The sequence below is a fragment of the Microcebus murinus genome, chromosome 1 (assembly GCF_040939455.1).
Source record: "Microcebus murinus isolate Inina chromosome 1, M.murinus_Inina_mat1.0, whole genome shotgun sequence".
Classification (NCBI taxonomy): Eukaryota; Metazoa; Chordata; class Mammalia; order Primates; family Cheirogaleidae; genus Microcebus; species Microcebus murinus.
The window spans coordinates 115938700-115944699 of record NC_134104.1 but is presented as its reverse complement, the minus strand read 5'-3'; the positions used below and the strand labels follow the sequence as shown (position 1 = coordinate 115944699).

General features: G+C 55.0%; 1 protein-coding gene across 1 annotated transcript in view; it reads left to right on the top strand.

The window, feature by feature from the left end:
- The first annotated feature begins 3334 nt into the window (after positions 1 to 3334).
- SPSB4 (splA/ryanodine receptor domain and SOCS box containing 4) overlaps positions 3335 to 6000 on the top strand; it is a 77783-nt gene continuing 75117 nt past the window's right edge. Inside the window, exon 1 of the mRNA XM_012762301.2 lies at positions 3335 to 3908. The gene's annotated coding sequence lies outside the window, so the exon portion shown is untranslated. The remainder of the gene's footprint in view (positions 3909 to 6000) is intronic.

Here is a 6000-nt window from a genome sequence, read left to right as displayed (position 1 = left end):
GCGGAACACTAGTAAGTAGATTGTAAAACAAGCCCTGAGGGAGCACAGGCAGGAGGAGGTGGGGTTCACAGCTTCGCTGTATAAAAAGAAGTCTGGGCCGGATACGGTGGCTCACGCTTATAATCCTAGCACTCTGGGAGGCCGAGGTGGGCGGATTGCTCCAGGTCAGGAGTTTGAAACCAGCCTGAGCAACAGTGAGATCCCGGTCTCTACTATAAATAGAAATAAATTAATTGGCCAACTAATATATATAGAAAAAATTAGCCGGGCATGGTGGCACATGCCTGTAGTCCCAGCTACTCGGGAGGCTGAGGCAGTAGGATTGCTTGAGCCCAGGAGTTTGAGGTTGCTGTGAGCTAGGCTGATGCCACAGCACTCACTGTAGCCTGGGCAACAAAGCAAGACTCTGTCTCAAAAAAAAAAAAAGAGGTGTGGATCCCTGACTGCAGCACTCCCCTACCAAATGAACCAAAGCATGATTCTGCCTTAGCCCAAGAATTCTAAGAATGCTTCAGGGCTTGGTCTACTACTGAGAAATAGAAGGAAACAGTTTTATTGTGTACCTACTATGTAACAAGCTACAGCACATTAACTGTACTCTGAGGAAATACTTCTGTCCCTATTTTACAAAGGAGAAAGTTAAGACTCAAAGAGTCTGAACTTGAGATTTAAGCCCAGAGCTGCCTGACTATGCCTGTGCAATATTGTGCATTCTTCAGAGTGATACTCTGGCTAGTTCTTTGAGAGTTTATTTTTAGAATCACTCTTGGACAGTTATGAACATCTTCTATTAGTTATCTATAGTGCATAACAAATTATCCCAACATTTAGCAGCTTAAAACAACAAACATTTGTTATCTTACAGATTCCATGGGAATCTGTGTGCAGTTTAGGTGCCTGTGAATCGAGGTCTCTCGAGAAGTTGCAGTCAAGGCGCTGGACAGGGCTGCAGTCCCATAAGAAGGCTCAGCAGGGATTGGAGGGAGGGTAGGATCTACTTCCCAGTTCACTCACATGGTTGTTGGCAGTCTGCAGCCCCTCACGTGGGCCTCTCTCCACAGGGCTACCTCGGGACATGACAGCTGGCTTCCCCTAGGGAGGCAATCCCAAAAGAGAGCAAGAGAAAGAAAGAGTGCATGCTCCAAACAGAAGCCACAGTCTTTTTATAACCTAATCTTGCAAGGGACATCTCACCACTTCTATTGTATTCCATTTGTGAGAAGCAAGTCAGTAAGTCCAGCCCACACTTATGGGGCAGGAGTGTGAGTGCCAGTTGCTGGGCTCCTTGGGAGCCTTCTAGAGGCTGCCCAGCTCAATCAAACAGTTTTAATAGCCAGGCTATCCTGGTTTCTCCCCAAATGCCAAGTTGTTTCCCCATTATCCAGGGGCTGGAGGATTGGGGAGCCCATGGGGACACTTGGAGCCCTGCTGTGCCCACTCCTTTGTGCCTGAGGCATAGTCACATTTGGAAAGGCCAGTGTGGTGAATGTATTTAGAGACCCTGCGGGAGGGGGGCTGTTCTCAAATTGTGGCCACTGTTCCCTCATCCCCTTGTCCTTGAAGCTGATGTGATGTTTCCTGGCAAGGAGGAGGAGCAATGGCATCCCCCACTGCACCCCATACCCTGTCAGCCAGACTGGGTTGGGGGCCAGGTAAGGAACCATCAGCACGAATGCCTTTAAACTTCCCCTTGCTTCTGATCTTCTTCCCTCAGATTTTCTTTTCTTGCTCCCCATTCCATGTCCATAACCCCAGAGGAGGTGCTCCAGGAGCGTGTTGATGGAGGTGGGAGGGAAAGACTGGAAAGACAGCAAGTGTGCATGCAGGTCAGCGCCTCCACTCAGGGCAGTTCCAATCACATTCCCTGCAGTCTGTGGCGTCTGTTCCCTGCTTGTGCAGAGCCTCCAGAGATGGATGAGATACAGATGCTTGCCCTCTGGGGGCTCAGTTTAAGAAAGGAGACAGAGGTGCAAACAGACAATGATGAAAAACGTTAGGATAAGCACCACAAATATTTGGCCAATACACCCTTTTTGCCACTCCACCACGGCTATCTTGGTTCATAAAGCATCATCTTTTGCTTCCAAGCTGGTTTTCCTCCATTTATTCACCTACTCTGCTGCTGAGAGATCTTTCTGGAATGCAAATCTGATGAGGCCACCACCCTGGTTAAAGGCCTTCCCAAATGCTCTTGGGGAAAGCCAAGCCCTTCAGTTTGTCCCCAAGGCCCTAGACACTGTCCATCCCTCCAGCTTTATCTTACCCCTTTCTGCTCACACTCCAGTCACACCACAGGCTCTGTGCCCTGGCAGGTACCTACGCAGGTGACCATGCTGTCCCCCTGCCTCCAGGAGCTAATTCATGTGGCATATCCACTAGAAACATCTCCAGATTGCCCTTCCCAGTCTGGGAAATTAGTCCCAGAGCCTCTTAAACCATTTCCCTCACATCTTCTGTGTCCTAATGAAATGGGCACGTGGTATCTAAACTCTGCCTGGTGCTTGGCACAGAGAGGGATTGGGTCAGCAAATGACTGTGGAAAAGACCTGAAGTCAACTTTGGGAGCACAGCGAGGACACCTAGACCAGGCACTTTCAATCTCCCCAAGGAAGCACGGGTATCAGAACCCCCCTCCCCGCCTCTGCTCTGCCCACGCCCTCTCCCTGCTCTCCCGCTCTGCTCCCAATGAAGGGCCCAGGATGAGCGCTGGGAGCCCTCTCTGCTCGTCGGGTGGGCTGGGAAGCTGCGTGAAGCAGGTGCGGTATGAAATTGGACTTTAAAAGATGAGTTGGAGCCTGATATCAATAATAGAGTGTGGACATGTGTGTGAGGAAGGGGGATGTTAAACCATCCTCTTTCCCCCGCTGCTATTCCCCACGTGCGTTGAGGAAAGGAAGCAAAGCGGCCGGGTGGCTGTGGGTGTCTCCGCCCCCTGAGGGGCACCCACCCTGGCGCTGCAGGCGCGCTTGAATGAATGGGAGAGGCCCCGCGCGCATGAATGAGTGCGAGAGTGAGGGAGTGCGCCGGCGAGCGGGCGGGTGACTGAATGGCGACCGTGCCGCCGCCTCGGCGTAGGGGCTCCGGCGCGGGCTCCACTTCCCTCTCCCGCCAGCTGGTGGCCTCGAGTAGGTGGCGGCGCCGGCAGCGGCCCGAGCTGGGACGGCCGGGGCGCGGGATGGTGGGGGAAGGGGCGTTCCCAGCGACCGCGCCTTCCGCGGCTATTGGATTAGTGGCCTTCAGGGATGAGCTCAGCCAGATCGGCTTTCAGCTGCAGCCTCCGGGCCGGCCGGGAAGGCGGGGAGCTGGCGGCGGCGGAGGAGGGGGAGGCGGCGGCGGCTGCAGCATCCAGAGCTGGCCGCGGCGGCCGGCGCGCCCCGCGCACAAAGGCGCCCAGCCCCTGGGGAGGGCGATGAGCGCACCGCAGCTCGGGCCCGGCCCCCAGCTGCAGCTACCGCTGCGTGCGCCCTGGGCGCTGGGGAAGACGCCGGGCTCGCCCGGGGCCGGCGGCCGAGGCGCGGCCCGTGCGCCCTGAGCGCGGGACTCGCAGCCCTCTGGGTCAGGCGCCAAGCTTCGGAGCGGCTGGAGCGCGGGCCTCGGAGCGCCCCCAGGATCGGCGCAATAAGGCGCTTCCCCACTCCCGGCCCGACCCCCCGCGTCCTCTCGCCGCGCCTGAGCGCCAACTTCGCCAAGAACGCTCCTAACTCTAGGCCATCCTGCCTGGCAGAGGGGGCGCTGCTGCTGGGCATCAGCCTTAAGGACGCACCCCTGGCCCCGGGGAGGAAGCCGGCATCTGCGGGGTCGCTCGGGCGCTCCTGAGTGGGCGGCGGCAGCAGGCGCCTCTCTGGGGAGTCCAGGACCTGCCAGCGCTGGGGATTGTTCCCGGGCCGGCGCTGGCCCTCTGGTTTATGGTGAGTACTCTCCAGCTCCCGGTGAGGGGCGCCTTGGGGCGCGCGGGGGCCGGGAGCCGAGATCTGGCCGTATGGACTTGACGCGGGCCGGCACTCGTCACAGCCCGCGCTCCTGGCGTGGGTCAGGTCCCGGGAAATTCCTTTCTGCAGCTAGTGGCAGTCTGACTGATTGATTTGCGCACAGTTCTGGGGCGTTTGGGGGCTGGCCCCGTACGTAGGATTCGAAACCCGCTGGTTTTCTGCGTAGCGGAGACAGCATGAAAAACTGCCTTCCAACTCACCTCGCTCGGGTTTGGGTCCAAGATCCTTCACGCACTGGCTGGGTGACCTTGGGCAAGGCGCCAAACCTCGGTTTCCTCATCCGTAGGATGGGAATAAATAATGGTACACGTTTTACAGGGATGCTGGGAAGATCTATGGGATGGTGCTTGTACCCAGACCTGTGCCTGGCACATGGGAAGCACTCAATCATATGTTAGCCAGTATTATTAGCTCTGTGAGCCCAAGCGTGTCGTCCAACTTTCCGGAGCTGCAGCAGCTACCTCGTTTGTGTAATGGGAGCAATAATTCCTGGAGGGTCTGTTCGTCGAAGGTATTCAGAGTGGCGGAAGTAAAGCGCCTGGCACACAGTAGGCACTGGTGAAGCGGTGGCTGTTATCACTTGTCCCTGACGCTGGGGCAATAAGGGTGGTCGCCTGGCCGAGAGCTCGGGGGCCAGTTCCCGGCCTTGCGTGGAGACAAACTTGGCGATGCTCGGGAAGGAAGCGAGTTGAGGGCTCTGGGAGTCCTGGGCGCGGGGCTCTGGGAAGGAGCGAGGAGGCCGGAGCGCGGAGCGCGGCAAATGTGTCGGCCCGGTCGCTGTACGCGCCAGCGGCTCTGAGCCCGGAGAGGACGCCGAGCCCCGACCTCGGACTGGCGGGAGAAGCCGGGGGAGTGGCTGCTCCCGCTAGGGCCGAGCGCGGGCTGCTGCGGGCATGAGGGGAGAGGAGGGCACTTTTGTACCGCAAGGAGGTGGAGAGGTCTCAGCTCTGTCTCCACCACCAGCCCACGGTGTGACCTTGGGCAAGTTCTCTAACCTCTCCCAGCTCAGTTTCCTCTTCTCTCCACCCTCCTCCTTGGGGGTGGTCGGAGGGTGAAAACAGGAGTTCTCTCCTCTTCATGACTCTGAGCCCCCATCCTCCCACCCACCTTCCGCACCCCGCTACCCCATCCCCCTGCAATTTGATGAGCCTAAATCTGGAAGACGTGAAATGTGTAAAAGCAAGATATAAACATGCTTTACCCGAGGGCATATTCCTTTGAGACACATACCCCTCTGATTGATTGCATTTTTAAAACTTCCTTTAAAAATGGTAATAAAGCCGCCACCTTCGGCAAACAACAAACAGAATCCAACTTCCAAGCCATTCTACTCAAATATTTCCAGTTTGTATTTATTTCTCTTTTCCTTTAAAGATTGATAAATTTGATGACATTAAAATAAAATCTGCAGGGAAAAGAAATCGCCAAAACAGTCAAAAGACTTAGGCAAACGGGAGAAAGAATTCCCACTCCTATCAAAACCGGCTCATCTCTTTAAATGTGTAAAAGATTACTCCAGTCAACAAGCAAAAGATCAAAGGGACAAAGACTATATAGACAGTGCACACACACAATGAAACAGAAATGATACTAAACATATGACAAGATGCCCTACCTCACTCAATAAGACAAATGCAAGTTAAAACAAGACTCTGTTTTTTCATGTATCAGATGAGAAAGTAGCTAGAGCAATTTATCAGAAGCGTCTTTTAAAAATGTAAATAGATCAAATTCCTCCCATTCCTCCCTCTCTTAGGCCCTCCTTTAAGACTGCCATGGAGTAAAATGTAGACCCCAGGGCCCTCCCTGTCTGGCTATTGCCCCTCCACTCCTCTCAGGCCAATTTCCTCTCTCATCACCCCTGGCCTTCTGTTTTGTTCCAATACTCCAAAAAGGCTTAATCACTTGCTGTCCGCTCCCTCCATTCTCCCAATACTTCCCCCCCTGGCTTTTCATAGGACTGGAACCCTCTCATCATTCTTGCTGGCCTGTCCTTGGTGGTTTTATTTCT